Genomic DNA, 15,743 nt, shown 5'->3' on the forward strand with positions numbered 1-15,743 from the left:
GGACGTGATTGGGAATCTCACTCCAATGGCTGGTAAAGATATTTGGCATGGGAACTGAAAACCAAAACGACACAGACACAATGTAGGAGGAAGCTACTTTGATTATGGTGTGAAGATACGTTTTTGGCCAAAATTTGAGAGAACATCTTTTGTACTTAACTCATGGTGCACCTCAGGTAGGAAGAGCTTTTTGTTTGCAATAGATTTCAAAAGTGAAAGGAACAGTCTTCTTTCCTGAGCACTGAACTCTTAAAATAATTATGACAAAATTTGGAAAAAAGCAGAAATGATCTGCAACTCCAATTTTTCACTTTATTTTAACAAGTGAAGCTACAAAGAAAATATAGAGATTTTCCTTCAACATTTTGATATTTGGATTACATGGAAGTTTCAAATATAAATATGTTAACCAAATCCTAATATGAGCTGTGCCTTTCCTAAACAATGTTTTGCAGTGTTTTTCTCTCATCTGGTAATTGAAAACCTTTCAGACTCCATGTCCGTCCCCCAACTTCCCTGACTCATGAGCAGCGCAGCCACGTCTGAAAGCTGCTCATTGTTTCAATTATACTCTGCTGGGTTCCTAAAGGAAACAGATTTCCTCAGCCTGCAAACTTTTACTGAGATCAGAAAGATTTTACAGGTAAGATTTCTTTGTAAAGTTTTCATTAGTTATAAATAAAACAATGTTCTGTTTTTTGTGATTCAGACCCTCCAAAAATCCTATTTGTTGTTTGTGTTGATACAGTACTGCAAAACCAATATTTCACTGAGCTCAGCTCCCAAAGAACTGAAAAAAGTATTTACTAAGTTAATACAATGCTTCAATTTACACAAAGTTGCTGTGAGAAATGTTCAAACATCTTCCATGTCAGCATGCAAACAGAAATACTATATATCAAAATAAGTTATATTCCCGAGTGTTCTGAAGCAAGATAAACATGATTTGCTCTCATTTCTTGTTAATGTTTAATTCTAGTATCCTGTTACTACACATTGATGATAGTACTGGTACTACGACTTTCTCTTCTGTAAAAGATACTTCCCACCATGTATAGTCTAATGAACCCAGATAGATTTGAAGTGCGGCATTTTCCAAGCTAAAAATCCCCAAAGCAGGAATAAGAAATGACTGTAAACCATAATTTCAAATAATGCTTTTTCATAAGTCTAACCTAATAGATATGCAATAAACAGGATTCTCTCGGCCTGCTTGTAATAGCAAGATACATTCCTATGGTTAAAAAAAAATGCCTGATGCAACAAATGTGCAATATTAAGTTTGCCTGGCTTGCTATAAAATATTCTGTAAATGTCTGCCTCTACACTGAAGGTCCAAATACCAGATGTGAAGCTTGAGAAATTATCTGCTGGAGAATGGGTTCAGAGGATTTTGGTGCCAATTTGCTTTGTTTGCAGAGGACAAGCAATTAATTCCGCAATTCCCTGTCTTAACTGGTTCAGCGGACTCTGGTGTGTACCTGTACTGCGTTCAAGAGAAATAGGTGCACTAGCACATTCTGTAGTAAGCTGGGCTGCCTATGATGGTAGATGATTAGATTAGATTAGACTCCCTACAGTGTGGAAACAGGCTCCTTGACTCAACAAGTTCACACCGGCCCTCTGAAAACTACTCAGATCCATACTCCTGACTAATGCACCTAACACTATTGGCAATTTAGCATGGTCAATTCACCTGGCTTGCATATCTTTGGATTGTGGGAAGAAACCAGAGCACCCGGAGGAAACCCATGCAGACACGGGGAGAATGTGCAAACTCCACACAGTCAGTCGCCCGAGGTTGGAATCACCCAGGCCCCTGACGCTGTGAGGCAGCAGTGCTAACCACTGAGCCACCATGGAAGCATTTGGTGATTGTGAGGATTCAATTCTGTGTTTTCTTATTACATGAAGACTATGGAATGACTATCGCCTTTAATCAGCCTAAGTTGGGAAGCAAAGTTAAAAGGATAAAAATTAGGCCACGATGTTTAATTGGATAACAAAATAGCCACACAGCTTTCAGACACTGGAACTGAGCTTGTAATCTAATGCCATCTGGCAGGTCCCCATGAATTCCAGGCTGTGAAAGATAATATAATAACCGATATGATTTGGAGAAGCCAGGATGATTAGACCAATACTGGAGATGGCATTTGTCCTGCTCGGCACCAGACACGATCCTCTTTATTTAAAATGGCAAACGCCAACTTCTCAAGACTAACTAGGGATGGGCAATAAATACTGATTTTCCCATCCCAAGATACATTTCTGAAATTGTAACAGGACGCTCCCAAAAGGTCTTAAGCTGATAAGCTGTACAGTATTTCTAGTTTATGTCTGGCAATACCTCCTAATAATCAAGGAGATCTATGCTCTTGCCATTTTGCACCTGGACCTGCCCAAATATCTTTTAAGTGTCGTAATTGTACCTATCTCTACCAATTCCACTAGTAGCTCATTCCACACACACACACTTTCCACTGTGTGAAAAAGTTGCCCCTCTGGTCCCTTTTAAATATTTCCCCTCTCACCTTAAATCTATGCCTTCTCTACCCTTGGAAAAAAGACCTTGGCTTTTCACCTTACCTATGCCCCTCATTATTTCATAAACCTCGATAAGGTCATCCTTCAGTCTCCAATGCTGCAGGAAAAGATATCCCAGCATATCCCAACATCCTTGTGATTTTTTTCTGTACCCTTTCTAGTTTAACAACAGCTTTCTTATATCAGCATGACCAGAATTGCACACAGTATTCTAAAAACGGCCTCACCAATGACTTGTATAGATGCAACATGATGTCCCAAGTCATATACTCAATGCACCGATCAATGAATATAAGCAAACAAAATGGCTTCTTCACCATCCCATCAACTTGCAACACCACTTTCAAGGACATATGTACCTGGACTCTGAGGTCTCTGTTCAACAACACTCTCTAGAGCCCTCCCCTTAACTGTACAAGTTCTGCCTTGGTTTGTTTTACAAAAATACAACACCTCTCATTTACCTAAATTAAACTTCATCTGCTACTTCTCAGCCTATTGTCCCAGTTGATCAAGAACTCTTATATAATCTTCACAATTGACTTTACCTCCAATTCTGGTGTCATTTGCAAACTTACTAACCATAACTTCAATGTTCTCATCAAATTCCTTGATATAAATAATGAACAACAATGGAACAAGAACTGATCCTGGAGTTTAAAAAATCACACAAACCAGGTACTAGTCCAACAGGTTTACTTGGAAGTATAAGCTTTCAGAGCGCAGCTCCTTCATCAGGTAGCTAGTGCATTAGGATCATAGGACACTGAATTTATAGCAAAAGAGCATAGTGTCATACAACTGATGTATGACACAAACAAATCTAGATTGCTGTTAAGTCTTTCACCTATTAGAATGACTTGCAGGTTTTGCTTCATTAATACGTAAATCCCAGAACTTGTATCAAGTCACATTCCCGAGATGAATAAAAACCTGGAATCCATTCTTAAGGATGAAAGACTTAATTGCAATCTAGGTTTATTAAATATATCCCATCAGTTGTATGACACTATGATCTTTTACTATAAATTCTGTGTCCTATGATCCTGCTCCACTAGCTATCTGATGAAGGTGCAATGCTCTGAAAGCTTGTACTTCCACATAAACCTGTTGGACTATACTCTGGTGTTGTGTGAACTTTTAACGTTGTCCACCCCAGTCAACACCTGCACCTCCACATCATGATTCTTGAAGCTGAATGTCTCTATGATGCTATGACTGTATAAGATTATTCACTGATCCAAATAAATTTTGTCATTAGTAATTTCTATGTAAGTTTTCCTTATCCTACCGTGATTTTGACAGATCAGTGGAAAGACAGAATCATTATCTATGACTGCATAGGTTTCTGTCAAATTACATCAAAGCCATAGGGGAAAATGGGAGAACTTCCCAGATTTTTATTCCCCAGGTTTTTTATCTGTGCCGTCACATGCATTTCCACAATTATTTTGAAGATGTGCCAAATAAATTTTGGTTGGTGAACTCCATATTTAACTGGTTAAACTGCTTTAATGAGACCAAGAGAACTTCAAAGCAAATTCCACAAAATATCTTCCACAATACAGTTTGAACATTGAAGGATACTTTGTGTGGCTATATCTCCACCTCAAAGACAGTAGCAATCAAGAACACACTCTGCACTACTTTCTGCAGGATAATTAGGGGTGGGCAATAAATGCTGGCCTAGCCAGTGGCACCCACATCTCAAGAATATAGTGATTGGACCAGCATCCAGAGAGTCATATCCCATCATCACAAGCTGTAAAATTAAGTTCAGTAATAATATGTGGGCTGGCAGTAGAAACTGACCAAGACAGCTGTTGCTTGCTATAAAAAGAACACTAACTTCTTGATCTGGTCTATAAGTGAATCCAGCCACACTCTGTCTAGTTGGTTGTTATTGCTCTAAAATCTTCTGGGATTGGACAATAAGTGTTGCTTTGCAACCACCCTTCTCCCTCATACCATTCAAGCAAATGTTTCCAGCACCCCCTCACTTTGGTGCTTTTGCATCCTTCTGAAAGATTTTTCCTCACATTTAATGAAGTGCTCTAGTTTTGGCCTAACTAACATTTTATAAAGGCCTAGGGTAGAATTTTTCCCTTTGTAACTTATCCTTCTACTATTATCAATATGTCTCATTTTTAAATGATAATCATGCCCGCCCCTTCGAAGGCATTTGTAGAAAACCACCCAGGGAGTGACAAGTTGGCCATTAAGAGGCATTATTGCTCAATAATGGCCTTATAAATGTCTCACCTCATTAATATGTGGCTTCCTATCTGATCATCTGCTGGGGGGAAACATGCCACTGTGAATTCTTGACATGGACTATGGACCAGAGTCTGTCCATCAGGTCCATGCAAAAAAAACTAGGAAAAGGGCCTTTTGTCATGAGAAGGAGATGAGGGAATGTATTTGTCTGATTGTGGATTGCAGCATGGGGTAAAAGGGATTCACAACTATGAATGGGGCAACTACATTTGTAAAAAATAAAAGCATAATATCATGGATGTTGGAAATCTGAAATAAACAAATAGAATGCTTGAGAAATGCAACAGGCCTGGCAGCACCTGAGTACAAAGAAACAACTGTGTTTGTAAGGAGATATGGTAATGCATGGCCAGGAATGGGGTTCGCCCATGGTCAGAGGCACCATGGCTTCAAGTGTTGGACAGTGAATGACCACATCTGACATGGTCACCTCATATACCAGTGGTTGTGGAACAAAGGTGGGCAGGTGCAGGGTTGGTTGGAGATGGAGGAAGCTGCGAAGCCTATGGAGATCACAGATATAGCGATCAGGAAGGGAATCTGGATGTTCAGAGATATGTCGAGTGGAGGCAGGAAACCATTGCCCAAAGTGAGCTCGCTGTTGCCTTCCATTGAGCTGAAAATCAAACATATACAATGGGAATGAAAATGCCCAGAGGGTGGACTAAGTGTCAGAATCTGGATTAGTGGTGCTGGAAGAGCACAGCAGTTCAGGCAGCATCTGAGGAGCATTAAAACATTTCAACTCCCCCTCCCACTCTGCCGAGGACATGGAGGTCCTGGGCCTCCTTCACCGCCGCTCCATCAGATGCCTGGAGGAAGAATGCCTCATCTTCAGCCTCAGAACACTTCAACCCCAGGGCATCAATGTGGACTTTAACAGTTTCCCCATTTCCCCTTCCCTCACCTCACCTCACCCTAGTTCCAAACTTCCAGCTCAGCACTGTCCCTATGACTTGTCCTACTTGCCTATTTTCTTTTCCACCTATCCGCTCCACCTTCTCCTCCCTGACCTATCACCTTCATCCCCTCCCTCACTCACCTATTGTACTCTATGCTACTTTCTCCCCATCCCCACCCTCCTCTAGCTTATCTCTCCACACTTCAGGCTCTCTGCCTGTATTCCTGATGAAGGGCTTTTGCCCAAAATGTCAATTTTACTGCTCCTTGGAATGCTGCCTGAACTGCTGTGCTTTTCCAGCACCACTAATCCAGAATCTGGTTTCCAGCATCTGCAGTCATTGTTTTTAACCTAAGTGTTAGAATCTATGAGAGAAGGAGCTGCTGCATCATGAACGGCAACAACATTACACATAGAACCATGCACTATGGACACAGACCTGTCGGCTCTCTAATCCTTGGCCATCCTAATGCATTGCTGCCTGTTTGCTGTACACTTCCGCACCGCAGACATCGCTCTCCCATGCCAGTACTTTTGCACAGAGGCCAGGGAATGAATAGAGATGTGGGACCAAGAGAAGAAATAGTGCCAGCAGAACCCATATGTTTTATACATCTTGCTTCCAGATGTTGCAGCAGGCTCTCAGCACAGACATCAAATCCTGGAACACCCTGTCCTGAGACGGAGCAGGGAGACAGGCCTCCGAGTGCCAGGAACCTGGGCTGTTTCTCCCTCCGCCAGCTGCAGAGCTCTCACAGTGAGGTGCTTACCAACTTGTGCTCCCAAACTCTCTTCACCTAATGTTCCCGCTGAGGTCTTTTTGTCACCGTTTATTATGTTTCTGACTCATTTACTCACATTCTATATTCCCCTTTATGAACATTTAAAAAAGCTCTTTCCTGAGATGTGGATGTCACTGGGTAATGGCAGCATTTGTTGCTCACCCCTAATTGCCCCTGAAATGAGTGGTTTGCCACTACATTTACAAGGGCATTTAAGAGCCAATCACAGTGCTATCAGTCTGTAAATGCACATTCACCAGATATTGCACTATTCAATTACTGTCCGGCCGACCAGTTTAAATTCCAGTCTGACTCAACTAGAGTTCTTTTCCAGTCATTGAATTTATCACTCCTCCAGTTAAAGAACTTTATGCTTAATTGTATTTTGCCCCCTTCCTTAATTATTCTGACTCAGATGTTGTTGCAATCATTATTTGCCAATTGATGCATCACTGATAAATGCTCCACTTGCTCCACCACATTTTGTAGATTTAGTATTGCTTCCCTCTGTAATTCAATAGAATACCATGATAATTAGAAATGATGTCATTAGTAGTGTCAGGCCAAGATTAACCTGCATCTGAGAATATAGAGTATCACATACGTTCTCTCCTTCTCTCAAATATAGTGTTGTGTTCAACAAAGCCTGCTCATGTTCATTTACCTGAGTTCAGACCTGAACTTACTACATATATGACAGTAGTTCACAGGCTCAGGACATCCAGGCAATGGTCCAGAATGCTGTGGGGAATTAAAATTGGAAGCACGCCTGATGAGGAACATGCGAACACATCTAACAGTCTGCAGCAGGACATGAAAAGAATTTTCTGAGAAAGGCCCACAAGAAACTTGGAGAGAAGCTCCTTATATGAAAGAGAGAAAACGGCAACTTTGTATTAGGTGCAGAGAGAAATGTGCCCAGGCATTTTCAGGGAACAACCTACCAGGAGGGAGAGACCTCCAAACTCCGTGCACCAATGGGAAAGGCCTGCAGTGCAGCAGAGCACTGGGACCAGTTGGCCAGACAAGGGCTGTGTGGGAAAGGCTAAAGAAGGGTGATGGTCTCCAGAGGAATCTACAGGATACTCAGAGCATAAAAGAGAGGGAAAAACAAACTCTGCACTAATATAGAATGAGGCAAACTTGAAAATTAGTCCAATGTGTAAGTGTAAGTAGAGGGTCAGTTAACTCAGATGTTGGACAGCTGGTTTGTGATGCAGAATGATACCAACATAGTAGATACCATTACAAAAATTGCTGAGGGTTACCATGGTGGGCTCTCCTTCACAATCTCTACTATCAGCTGAGGTATGGTGACCCTCAGGGTAAACAACCATTAGCTGTCTCTCTCTCTCTCTCATGGGAGAGTGGGACTACAGTGACTTTACCTTTCAAATGAGGGAGGAATGCAGATACACATGGAGATGGGAAATGAAAAGACACACAGAAGGTCTGGCAAGAGAAAATGCATGAATAAAGACAGCACAGTTGTTGCTATTAAAGGAACCAGGCCATGTTTGCCAGGAAAGAGCAATGTCAGAATAGGATCACAAACACAGCATATTAGGAACAGATAACTATACTTATCCAGTATCCAGGGAGTGCAGAATGGTGAAGAATTTCTGGAACCCAGCTTTAACAGACCAATGACAGGATTCTGGCTGTTATGATTACACTGACCCACAAGACAAATTCTGGCTTGCTGGCATCACGATTAACGCCAAGGAAACTGAGTTTTTTTTTAGTTGCATTATTTTATGACCATGGATGAGAATCTCAAAGGACTGTGAATGTTTTTTAGGGTTTAACTCCAAAAATGCATTTTTGATAGAGGACTACTATAGAGATATTACAACTGCAGGTTGTAAAATAGGAACAGGAGCTGGCCATTCCGCACCTTCAGTCTTGCTGTGCCATTCAAAACAGTCACTACTGAACTGACATTCCTCATATTCACTTTCCTGCATTTCAACTGAAAGGCTGTAGTTCTGTAAACTACAGTCTCAATCAGTTTTAAAATCTAAGCTTTGTGAAGCTAACTGTCAACACCAGCACTACCTGTCATCTCCTCTGTTACGCTAACGATGTCCAACTCTGCTGTTTGTGCGTAAACCAGAGACTGATGTGTACATCTTATTTTCCTACTCTCATCCTTTTAGACTGACCTCTGATTTTGATTTTGATTTTGAGTGTATGCGTGTAGTGTTACTAAACTTCCCATGTTTAGTAAAACTCACTATTAACAAGAAAGCCTGGTTAATTTGGAAGTGGAAGAAAGGTATCCACAAAGGAAGAAATCCTTTTTACACTAACCTGATTGTAATCAGCCGATTGGAGTGGGTTAGTAAAGAACAGGACCCATTTCATCCTTCCCCATTTAGGTGCTTAATAGTTTGGGGTCCCCCCAGTCTGGAACTGTAATGAATTGGGGAAACTTGCCTAGCATCTGGTTGTAACAAATATTTGTTCTTTTGTCTTCCAAATTGTGGCTGAAGCATGAGATTCTTAAATTATCCAATATTCATCTTCACTGTCAAGGATCTATTCCAGTAAAAATACAGAAGCAGATGACTGCTACTCTTCACTGTAATGCGAATAAGATCACTGATACTGTGTCATGCATCATTATCCGTTATTAAAATGAAATCATCTTATAGAGATGAGGTTAAGAATTGAGAATATGGTTCGAGACTGTTGTCTTAGTCAGAAGAGACATTAAAGGATGGAATTAGAAGTAAGGATGAAAATAAAAGTGGTTAAGTGTTAATGGTACAGGAAAAAACTGGGAATGAGGTGGATTTTGCTGAGTTTCAATGGAACTTAGAACCTGTTACACCAGTTATGCCAGTGGGAAACAAGAAGACAGAACTTGAACCCAAATGAGTGAGTTTCAAGGGAGTGTCCTCCTACCCTTTCTTGTTTAGAGTGTGATGTTAACAAAAGTCTGTTGATTTTACTGACCTGAATGCTTGCTACATCCCTTCCTTCATCAGGTGGCAGCATGTTAATTTAAAAAGGTCTCTTGTATACACTCCAGAAAATCCTCCTTTTTTTTGTTCTTTATGTCATTCCTACCTAAGTTGATTATAAGAAATTAAATCCCATATTATCACAATTCTGTAGATAGAGTTCATATCAACCAGATATCCTAAAATAATCTAAGCCCAGCATTTGGCCCATATCCCTCTAAATGCTTCCTATTCATATACCCATCCGGATGCCCTTTAAATGTTGTAATTGTACAAACATCCTATATTTCCTCTGGCAGCTTATTCCATATATGTACCACCCTCTGCGTGAAAAAGTTGAGGTCCCTTTTAAATCTTTCACCTCTCACCTTAAACGTATACCCTCTAGATTTGGACTTACCCACCCTTGTCTATTTACCCTATCCATGCCCTTAATGATTATATAAACCTCTATATGGTCACCCCACAGCCTCCAATGCTCCTGGGAAAATAGCTTGAGCCTATTCAGTCTCTCCCTACAGCTTAAACCCACTAACCCTGGCAACATCCTCGTAAATCTTTTCTGAATCCTTTTAAGTTTTTCAAAATCTTTACCATAGCAGGGACACCAGAAATGAATGCAATATTCCAAAGTGGCCTAACCAATGCCCTGTACAGCTGCAATATGTTCCCCCAACTCTTATACCCGATGCACTGACCAATAAAGGAAAGCATATCAAATGTCATCTTCACTATCTCATCTATCTGTGACCCTGCTTTCAACGAACTGTGAACATACATCCCAAGATCTCTTTTTTTGGCAACACTCCCCAGGACTTTACCATTAAGTGTATAAGGCCTGCCCTGATTTGTCCTGCCAAAATGCAGCACCTCACATTTATTGAAATTAAACTCCATCTGCCATTCTTCAGCCCATTGGCCTATCTGATCAAGATCATGTTGTACGCTGAGGTGACCTTCTTTGCTGTTCAATGCACCACTAATTTTGGTGTCTTCTGCAAACTAACCAACCATAGGGAAATTGAGAAACAAACTTGTAAGGAGATCTCAGCTATCTGTAAGAATAATAGGGTAGTTATGGTAGGGGATTTTAACTCTCCAAACATCGAATGGGACTGCCATAGTGTTAAAGGTTTAGATGGAGATGAATTTCTTAACTGCGTACAAGACAATTTTCTGATTCAGTATGTGGATGTACCTACTAGAGAAGGTGCAAAACCTGACCTACTCTTGGGAAATAAGGCAGGGTAGGTGACTGAGGTGTCAGTGGGGGAGCACTTTGGGGCCAGCGACCATAATTCTATTAGATTTAAAATAATGAAGGAAAAAGATAGACCAGATCTAAAAGTTGAAGTTCTAATTTGGAGAAAGGCCAATTTTGACGGTATTAGGCCAGAACTTTCAAAAGCTGATTGGAGGTAGATGTTTGTAGGTAAAGGGACAACTAGAAAATGGGAAGCCTTCAGAAATGAGATCAGAAGAATCCAGAGAAAGTATATTCCTGTCAGGGTGAAAGGGAAGGCTGGTAGGTATAGGGAATGCTGGATGACTAAAGAAATTGAGGGTTTTGTTAAGAAAAAGAAGGAAGCATATGTCAGGTATAGACAGGATAGATCGAGTGAATCCTTAGAAGAGTGTAAAGGAAGTAGGAGTATACTTAAGAGGGAAATCAGGAGGACAAAAAGGGGACATGAGATAGCTTTGGCAAATAGAATTAAAGAGAATCCAAAGGGTTTTTACAAATATATTAAGGACAAAAGGGTACCTAGGGAGAGAATAGGCCCCCTCAAAAATCAGCAAGGCGGCCTTTGTGTAGAGCCACAGAAATTGGGGGAGATACTGAATGAATATTTTGCATCAGTATTTACTGTGGAAAAGGATATGGAAGATATAGACTGTAGGGAAATAGATGGTGACATCGTGCAAAATGTCCAGAGGAGGAAGTGCTGGATGTCTTGAAACAGTTAAAGGTGGATAAATCCCCAGGACCTGATCAGGTGTACCTGAGAACTCTGTGGGAAGCTAGAGAAGTGTTTGCTGGGCCTCTTGCTGAGATATTTGTATCATCGATAGTTACAGTGAGGTGCCGGAAGACTGGAGGTTGGCAAACATGGTGCCACTGTTTAAGTAGGGTGGTAAAGATAAGCCAGGGAACTGTAGACTGTGAGCCTGACTGGTGGGCAAGTTGTTGGAGGGAATCCTGATGGACAGGATGTACATGTATTTGGAAAGGCAAGGACAGAATAGGGATAGTCAACATGGCTTTGTGCGTGGGAAATCATGTCTGACAAACGTGATTGAGTTTTTTGAAGAAGTAACAAAGAAGATTGAAGAGGGCTGAGCAGAAGATGTGATCTATATGGACTTCAGTAAGGCGTTCAACAAGGCTCCCCATGAGAGACTGATTAACAAGGTTAGATCTCATGGAATACAGGGAGAACTAGCCATTTGGATATAGAACTGGCTCAAAGGTAGAAGACAGAAGGTAATCGTGGATGGTTGTTTTTCAGACTGGAGGCCTGTGACCAGTGGAGTGCCACAAGGATCGGTGCTGGGTCCTCTACTTTTTGTCATTTACGTAAATGATTTGAATGCGAGTATAAGAGTTACAGTTAGTAAGTTTGCAGATGACACCAAAATTGGAGGTGTAGTGGACAGCAAAGAGGGTTACCTCAGATTACAACAGGATCTGGACCAGATGGGCCAATGGGCTGAGAAGTGGCAGATGGAGTTTAATTCAGATTAATGCAAGGTGCTGCATTTTGGGAAAGCAAATCTTAGCAGGACTTATACACTTAATGGTAAGGTCCTAGGGAGTGTTGCTGAACAAAGAGACCTTGGAGTGCAGGTTCATAGCTCCTTGAAAGTGGGGTCACAGATAGATAGGATAGTGAAGAAGGCATTTGGTATGCTTTCCTTTATTGGTCAGAGTATTGAGTACAGGAGTTGGAAGGTCATGTTGCGGCTGTACAGGACATTGGTTAGGCCACTGTTGGAATACTGCGTGCAATTCTAATCTCCTTCCTATCGGAAAGATGTTGTGCAACTTGAAAGGGTTCAGAAAAGATTTACAAGGATGTTGCCGGGGCTGGAGGATTTGAGCTATAGGGAGAGGCTGAATAGGCTGTGGTTGTTTTCCCTGGAGGCTGAGGGGTGACCATATAGAGTTTTACAAAATCATGAGGGGCATGGATAGGATACATAGGCAAAGTCTTTTCCCTGGGGTTGGGAAGTCCAGAACTAGAGGGCATAGGTTTAGGGTGAGAGAGGAATGATATAAAAGGGACCTACGGGACAACGTTTTCACGCAGAGGGTGGTATGTGTATGGAATGAGCTGTCATAGGATGTGGTGGAAGTTGGTACAATTGCAACATTTAAGACGCATTTGGATGGGTATATGAATAGGAAGGGTTTGGAGGGATATGGCCGGGTGCTGGCAGCTCGGACTAGATTGGGTTGGGATATCTGGCGGCATGGACAGGTTGGACCGAAGGGTCTGTTTCCATGCTGTACATCTCTCTGACTCTATATCCCCTATATTCACATCCAAGTCATTTATGTAAATAACCAAAAGCAGTGGACCCAGCATTGAGTCTTGTGACACACTGCTGGTCACAGGCCTCCAGTTTGAAAAGCAACCCTCTCCCATTACCTTCTGTCTCCTACCTTTGTGCATATTTTGCATCCAAATGGCTAGTTCTTCCTGTCTTTCATGTGACCTAACCTTGCTAATCAATCTAGCATGCAGAACCTTGAAAAACACCTTACATAAGTCCATCTAGACATGTCCATCACTCTGCCTTCATCAATCTGCTTTGTCACTCTTCAAAAAACTCAATCAAGTTAGCGAGACACAATTTCCCACACACAAAGCCATGTTGACTATCCCTAATCCGTTCTTGCTTTTCCAAACACATGTAAATGCTATCCCTGAGGATTCCCTGCAACAACTTACTCACCACTGATGTGAGACACACCAGTCTATCATGTGTCTTTTCATAATTTGTTTGCAAATTTTCTCGCCTGCCTCTTTTCCACAATTTGAAAGACCGGTATACATACATTAGTCAATAGTTGCTCTTTTATCCTCAGTTCCAACTAAATAGATTCTGACTTTGACTGTTTGCAATTACATCATCCCTTTTCTGTGCTATAATTTCTTCCACTAAAATTGCCAGCACCACTCTCTCACTTATCTCTCTTAAATTCCTTCTGGCCAGGAATGTTACATTGCTAATCCTCCCTTCCTTAAGCAAGATCTCTCTTATGAGCACTATATCATAATCACATATGGCAACTCTAGCAGTTCATCCACCTTATGTACCACTTGAATCACCAAACACATAATTGACTGCTTCACATTTCCTGTCCACCATCATGGACATTCTTCTTTTCTTTTATGTGGCACTCTCCGCATTATTTACAGCATTATTTTGGTCTTGATTTTTACTGCTCAGTCTCCTGTAAATTGTCCTTTCATGCTTCTAGAATTGTTTCTGAACAATCTTTATACTATTTGTACCTGTTGTGTGTGTCAGGTTCCTACACCCTAGTTTCATTTTGGTGCCCACTCCCTGTCACATTAGTTTAAACACTCCCCAGAGTACTCATTAACATTCCCACAAAGCATTAGTGGAGAAATCCAGTTCGAACAGATTCTGCCCTGGAATTAGTCCCTTTGCCTTCAGATTCTGACACCTCCCTCTTACAGTCACACTTAGACTGTTTTAAATTCCTATTCCTGTACAAAAAAGTACTTGTTGCACCATTAGCAATTCAGAAATTTTGCAACAATCAGTTCAGAAATGCTTGTGAAATGCATTTGCAGAAGAAATGTGTTTGTGTAATCCAGTTTTTAATGGTGCTATGCAGAATTATATAGATGGGCAGTGCTGTGGGACACTATATGGACCATTCACAGAGTCACACAGCATGGAAACAGACCTGCCAATCCAAGTTGTCCATACCAACCAAATAGGAAGGAGATGATTCCCGATAGCCACGGACGTCGCGAATCTGTCGGCGATGGTCATACCAACCAAATATCCCAATCTCACCTAGTCCTATTTGTCAACAATTCTCATACATGACTGATAAACTTCTTTTTCATCAAGCTGACAACTTAATCTCAGCTCCATTTGTTTCCTTTGGATGAGCATGATTCCATTGTGGAATCACAATATCATCTTCAACAGCTACATTTTTAGGTCATCATCTGGAGCAATTTTACATAGGTCAACAAAGCTCATGATGTTGCATGTAGCATCATTGTCTAGCTGATACTTCACAGTAATTTGATATTCAGATTGCAGTTCTGATTCCATCAGTCACAAGCCCTGTTTTACCTTGAGACTTGATGGTGCCAATATGTTCCAGAGGGTAGAGTGAGAATCTTTGAATATCACTTTGAGAAGCACCCTTAACAGAGTTTCAGTCCGTGATTTTTGAGTTTCAGTCCTTTTTTCCAGCAAAACACATGTGTGCAATAAAGTTAATTTCTTGTAGTTAGAACAATGCTTTCACCATCATGGACATTCTTCTTTTCTTCCTTGTGGCATTCTCCACATTATTTACAGCATTATTTTGGTCTTGATTTTTACTGCTCAGTCTCCTGTAAATTGTCCTTTCATGCTTCTAGAAGCATAGCATTCCAACCGGTACTCTATCAACAAACATATTGACTTGGATCCCATTTACCACCCCCCACTGAGAAAAAGAACAGGAAATGACATCACCAACCCAAGGAATGCTAAACACACAAATAAAGAGTGGGCCATACCACCAGTGCTTCACTGGAGACTCATTGATGATATTACCTAGTATGGTGACGAAATGTCCGAAAATGAACCTTCCAGTTCAGCGAGCAAACTTACATCCAGAACCTCAACCTGAGCTACAAATCTTCTCAAAAATCGCTCAGTCACAAAAAACTCCTTTTGTGTCCAAAATAGGAGATACTAGAATATTTGAAGTCATAATGACAAATCCAGGTGTTTATTGAAGTTTTTAGATATTTTTAATCAAGGCTTAAGATTTTAAATTATTCTCTTATTTTCACAGCTGTTGACTCTCTTGCAGCAACCAAAATCCATTCAATTCTGCAATGGCGCTTCTGAGGCAAGTTTAGTGAATAATAAATTGCAAATGCAAAGGTAATCATTGCTTATTGAGAACTCACAACTTAAACCTTAAGGGAATATTAGATTGCTTTTTCTCAGTGTAAAAAGCTATTTTTCCTGTACCTTCTGTATTTGTCATTCTCACAA

The 15,743-nt window shown here is 40.9% G+C and overlaps 1 long non-coding RNA gene across 2 annotated transcripts in view; it reads left to right on the forward strand.

The window, feature by feature from the left end:
- The first annotated feature begins 535 nt into the window (after positions 1-535).
- LOC132823675 (uncharacterized) overlaps positions 536-15,743 on the forward strand; it is a 58,860-nt gene continuing 43,652 nt past the window's right edge. The window contains exons 1-2 of one of the 2 annotated variants that reach the window (XR_009645576.1): positions 536-643; positions 15,538-15,629. This is a non-coding gene — a long non-coding RNA (uncharacterized LOC132823675). The remainder of the gene's footprint in view (positions 644-15,537; positions 15,630-15,743) is intronic. The other variant, XR_009645577.1, reaches the window with a different exon arrangement.

Source organism: Hemiscyllium ocellatum, chromosome 17 (assembly GCF_020745735.1).
Source record: "Hemiscyllium ocellatum isolate sHemOce1 chromosome 17, sHemOce1.pat.X.cur, whole genome shotgun sequence".
Classification (NCBI taxonomy): domain Eukaryota; kingdom Metazoa; phylum Chordata; class Chondrichthyes; order Orectolobiformes; family Hemiscylliidae; genus Hemiscyllium; species Hemiscyllium ocellatum.